Genomic DNA, 6,126 nt, shown 5'->3' with positions numbered 1-6,126 from the left:
GGGAGGGCGAGGGGTGTGGTGGCGCTGCGGGGGGGGTAAGGGGGTGTGGGGGCGCTGCCGGGGAGGCAGGGGGTGTGGCGGGGCTGCGGGGAGACAGGGGGTGGCGCTGCTGGGGGAAGGGGGTGCAGTGACGCTGCGGGAGGCGGGGGGGAGGGCGAGGGGTGTGGTGGCGCTGCGAGGGGGCAAGGGGGTGGGGGGGCAAAGGGGGGTGGCGCTGCGGGGAGGCGAGGGGGGGCGCTGCGGGGCGGGGGAGCTGCAGCCCCTGCCGCCAGCTGTGAGCCTCCAGTCCCAGGGCAGGGGCACATGCACCACTGGCGCCTGGGCGTGGGCCAGGGATGCCCGGGCTGGGACTGGCCGATGGCAGCGCTGCATTGCGTGCTAAGCACCAGCCCCAAACTGGAGCGCGCTTTATTTCCAAATATTCGCCAAGCAGGCAGTGCTGCTGCAGCTCCTCGGCCTTCCCCACGGGGCCAGGGCTGGGCTGATCCCCGGGCTGGCAGCGGGGGTGACCCCCACCCCCAGTGCGCGCAATCTCCATCACTGCCACTTGCACCCCAGGATCCCTCCCGGCCGCTGCACCAGAGTACCCCCGCCGCCAGCATACCCCCAGGGCCAGCCCATGGCTGGCGCCACTTTGCGGCTCCCGCTCTTTGCTCCCTCCTGAAGGGTTCAGCACCAGAGGTTCCCAGAAGCTCCCCCAGGCTCAAGGAGTCCCTCTGCTATAAGCACTGCTGGAGTGGGGGGAGGTGGAGCAGAGGGACACCCCCCCCCATTACACCCCCCCACACACACACACAGCTGTCTGTCCCTGGGCCAGCAGTCCTGTGCACCGCCTGTAGTCGAGTTAATACAGGTTCTTATACCATATTCATCACATAGGATTCAAGCACCTTCCAGTACTGCACTAAGGAACAGGACTAACATCTGTCCTGTTTCCTTTGTTCTCTCCTCCACCCCCAGGGGGAGGCATGTGGTCTGTGGAGTGCATTGGTTTTGAATGTATACACTCACATTGATCTATTGCTCTAGTAAATATCCTTGGGAGGAAGGGGGGGGGGGGTTACCAGTAGCATTTAACTTCAGAAAGGGCAACTACACAAAAATGAGGAAGCTAGTTAAATAGAAATTAAAAGGAATAAGAGTGAAATGCCTGCAAGCTGCATGGAAAATATTTTAAAATACTATAACAGAGGCTCAAACAAAATGTATATCCCAACTACAAAAAACAGTAAGAGGATGAAAAAGAGTCCATCGTGGCTAAACAACAGAGTAAAAGAGACAAAAAGACGCCCTTTAAAAATTGGAAGTCAAATCCTACTGAGGAAAATAGAAAGGAACATAAACTCTGTGTAACAAGTGTAAAAGTATAACAAGGCAGTCCAAAAAAGAATTTGAAGAGCAACTAGCAAACGACAGGGGCCACTGGATAGTCGAGGTGCTAAAAGAGCACTCAAGGATGACAAGGCCATTGTGAAGAAGCTAAATGAATTCTTTGCATCGGTCTTCACTGCAGAGGTCATAAGGGAGATTCCCATACCTGAGCCATTCTTTTTAGATAACAAATCTGAGGAACTGTCCCAAATTGAGATGTCAGTAGAGGAGATTTTAAAACAAATTGACAAATTAAACAGTAAAAAGTCACTAGGACCAGATGATATCACCCAAGAGTTCTGAAGGATCTCAAATATGACATTGTAGAACAATTAACTGTGGTATGTAACCTATCCCTTAATGGCGAATGTGACAGTGATTTTTTAAAAAGGCTGCAGAGATGATCCTGACAATTACAGCCCAGGAAGCCTAACTTCAGTTCCAGTCAAATTGGTTGAAACTATAGTCAAGAACAGATTTATCAGTAAGGCTACGATTTAGTCATGAGTATTTTTAGTAAAAGTCACAGACAGGTCATGGGCAATAACCAAAAAGTTACAGCCAGTGACCTGTCCGTGACTTTTACCAAAAATACCTGTGCCTAAATCTTAGATGCTGAGGGAGGAAGGGGTGCTCTGGTGGTCGCTGCCACTCCTGGGGGTGGCGGGTGGTTTGGGGCCCCACCACCACCACTCTGAGTGGTGGCAGCCTGTGGCCCCACTATTGCCACTGCTCCTCTGCCCTACTGCTGTCGCCACTGCTCCAGGCTGGGGGCAGCGCATGGCTCCGCCACCACCGCTACCACTCATCCAGGCTGGGGGGCAGCCCAGGGCCCTGCCGCTGCTCCTCCGGGCGGGGGGCGGCCTGGGACGCCACTGCTGCTCCCGGACTGCTGCTCCAGGGCAGCACCTGGGACCAGTTGCTGCGGGGCCCTGGGGTCAACTGCACCAGTCGCTGCAGCTGTGGAAGTCACGGAGGTCCTGGAAAGTCACAGAATCCGCAACTTCCATGACCTCCACGAAAGACTCGCAGCCTTAATTATCAGACACATAGATGAACATGACATGTTGAGAAAGAGTAGCTTTTGTAAAGGGAAATCATGCCTCACCAATCTACTAGAATTCTTTGAGGGGTCAACAAACATGTGGACAAGGGTGACCAGTGGATATAGTGCACTTGGACTTTCAGAAAACCTTTGACAAGGTTCCTCACCAAAGGCTCTTAAACAAAGTAAGGAGTCATGGGATAAGAGGGAAGGTCCTCTCATGGATTGATAACTGGTTAAAATATAGGAAACAAAGGATAGGAATAAACCGTCAGTTTGCACAGTGGAGAGAGGTAAATAGTGGGGTCCCCCAAGGATCTGTACTGGGACCAGTTCTATTCAACATATTCATAAGTGATCTGGGGAAAGGGTTCAAAAGTGAGGTGGCAAAGTTTGCAGATGATACAAAATTACCATAGGCGGCGAGTTATATGGGCCCGTGGTGCCCGTGCTCCACCAATATTCAGGAAGGTGGGCCCGGCTCCACCAATGTTTGGGCTGCTATTTTCAGAGCTGTCCCGTCCATCTGACGGACCAAGGCAACTTCCCTGGGCCCCGTGCTTCAGGGGGACGCAGGGTCCAAGGCGGCCTGGGGGGTTAGCGGGCGGCCTAGCACCGCAGCAGCAATTGACCCAGACCCAGCCCTCCCTGCTCTGCTCTGACTCTTCCTGCCCCTCCCCCACTCCACCCCTTCCCCAAGGCGCCGCCTCTTCCCACCCCAGTTCCAAAGTGCGGGGCTGGGGCAGTTGCCCTGGTCTGTCCTATGGACTGGACGGCTCTGCTGGACCTGTTCTGGGCACCACCAAAAATTATACAAACCTGGTGCCCAGGAAAATTACTCAAGATAGTTAAGTCTTAGGCAGACTGTGAAGAGTTACAAAGGGATCTCACAAAACTTGGTGACTGGGCAAGAAAATGGCAGATGAAATTCAATGTTGATAAATGCAAAGTAATGCACATTGGAAAACATAATCCCAACTATACATACAAAATGATGGGGTCTGAATTAGCTGTTACCACTCAAGAAAGAGATCTTGGAGAGATTGTAGATAGTTCCCTGAAAACATCTGCTCAATATGCATCAGCAAGCAAAAAAGCTAAGAGAATATTAGGAACCATTAGGAAAGGGATAGATAACAAGACAGAAAATATCATAATGCCACTATATAAATCCATGGCACGTCCACACCTTGAATAATGCATGCAGTTATGGTCACCTCATCTCAAAAAAGTTATATTAGAACTGGAAAAAGTACAGAGAAGGGCAACAATGGGAATGGAACAGCTTCCATATGAGGAGAAATTAAAAAGACTGGGACTGTTTCAACTTGGAAAAGAGACGACTAAGGGGGGATATGATAGAGGTTTATAAAATCATGACAGGTGTGGAGAAAGTGAATAAAGAAGTGTTATTTACCCCTCCACAAAGGGCCGTTCCTAGGAGGGTGCGGGGCCCAGGACAACCCACCCCTCTGGCCCAGGCCCCGCCCCCACTCCATCCCTTCCCCCAAGCCCCAGTCCCGCCTCTTCCTGCCCCCGCCCTGCACCCCTATTGCACCCCTTCCCCCAAACTCCCACCCCACCTCTTTCTGGCTTCCACCCCCTCCCCCAAGTGACTCCGGGAACCAGCAGGATGGGCTGGGGCTGGATTGCTCGCTGCTGCCAGTGCCAGGCCCCCCGCAACCCCTCCAGGCTGCCCTGGATCCCGCATCCCAAAGCACAGGGCTTGGGGTGGTTGCCCCGGTCCATCCTATTGACGGGATGGTTTTGCCTCAACATAACACAAGAACCAGGAGTCACCCAGTGAAATGAAAAGGCAGCAGGTTTCCATAAGCAAGCACTTCTTCACACAATGCACATTCAACCGGTGGAAACTCATTGCCAGGGGATTATGTGAAGACCAAAACTATATCTGGGTTCAAAAAGAATTAGATAAGTTCCTGGAGGAGAGGTCAGTCAATGGCTATTAGCCAGGATGGGAAGGGATGCAACCCCATGCTCTTGGTGTCCCTAGCCTCTGTTTGCCAGAAGCTGGAAGTGGATGACGGGATAGATCACTTGATAAATTGCTCTGGCGCTGCGCACTGTCAGAAGACAGGATACTGGGCTCCATGGACCATTGGTCTGACCACTATGGCCGTTCTTATGTTCATATGTTTCTGTTAGTGGAGGTCAGTTGAAGAAATGTGCCTGGCCCTTGCATTGGAAGGCGGGCAGTTTGGGATGGTCCTTAGTTTCTGGGTGGTTTGTTCCATAGTCTGGGTCTGATCCCTGAGAATATTCTACCTCCAGCACAGATCCGACTGTGCAGTTCCATTGTGTTGGAGGAACAGAGCTGTTCATCATGGTCCCCATCCTGGACCCGGGCTCTTTGAGTTACGCTGGTCCCAGGCCATCGACACCTTGAGGATAAGGACAGAGACCTTGAACTTGATTCAATATTCTATGAGAAGTTAATGTAGGGAGCGGAGGACAGGTGTGATGTATTCATGGCAGCCAGTGTTGCTGAGGAGACATGTCACAGCATTCTCTATCAGTTGGAGTTCTCGAAGTGTGGAATACTGCATGCCCAGGTACATAGGCACTGACTCCGTGGGTGCTCCGGGGCTAGAGCACTCACAGAAAAAAATAGTGGGTGCTTAGCACCCACCAGCCACCCGCCAATCAGCTGTTCAGCAGGCCCCGCCGATCAGCTGCTCCCCAGCACCTCCCACCTGCCGCTGATAATAATGGAGGTCAGGTCATGATTTTCCAGGGTGGGATGGAGTCTCCTACCTAACTGGCGAGAGCTACATCTGTGAGTGATGCTTTCGACTATATCCAGGTGCGCTGCTAAGCTACAAACTGAAGTGACCAACTGTGAGTATGTACTTTTAACCAAATGCGACTGCTGTGTCACTGCAAGTATGCTCTGTCCACCAGCATCACCTGTGCCTTGCTCAGGTCCTTCAAGTAGCTGTTCATCCATGAGCTGATCTCATCTGAGCACTGGTGTGTGGTGGTAGTGGTGTGGTCCTGGGTGGCGAAAGGTAGGTAGAGCTGTGTCATCGGCATATTGCTGGCCCATGGGTTTGCCTAGTGGTTGCATGTAGATAGGGGTCCTAGATTAGGGCCCCAGCCTCCTTCCATGCTGTGCTGGGCCGGACACACTGTCCACACACCCGTGCTGAATGCTCCCTCTGCCAATGAAAGGCAACAGTCTGGGGGGTGGAGGGAGAGCGAGAGAGCGAGTGTGTGTGTGTGTGTGTGTCATTGTCTCTCCCCTTGGCTGCAGGGCCTGCAGACACACTACACTCTGAGGGAGGGAGCATGAGGCAGGTAGCCAGGATCACCTGGGTCCTAGCCCCACTGCCACCCCCTGGGCAAAGCCCTTCCCCTCCCTGTGCCTCTTCCCCTTTGTGAAATGGGGCTAGTGTGGCCCCCTGGGGTGGGGGCAGGGGCTGGGCAGCACTGGCAGGGGTGGGGCTCTGCTCTGTGGGCTCTTCGCGGGGGTGTTGCAGACTCTCTCCCACCAGGATGAGGAATTTTCTCTCCATAAAAGAATCCACTTCCTGAGGGATGGGTCCCTGCTGCCAGAACCAGCCCAGCTCCTCCCCCAGCCCTCACAGGCTGGGGTGCTCAGAAATGGGGGCTGGATGCCATCTGAGTGCCCTGCTCTCAAGGGAGGATCTGGACTTGGAAAGGGCGGGGGCAGGCATAGTGCCCAGTGC

The sequence above is a fragment of the Trachemys scripta genome, chromosome 22 (assembly GCF_013100865.1).
Source record: "Trachemys scripta elegans isolate TJP31775 chromosome 22, CAS_Tse_1.0, whole genome shotgun sequence".
Taxonomy (NCBI): Eukaryota; Metazoa; Chordata; order Testudines; family Emydidae; genus Trachemys; species Trachemys scripta.
This window is presented reverse-complemented; position numbering follows the sequence as displayed.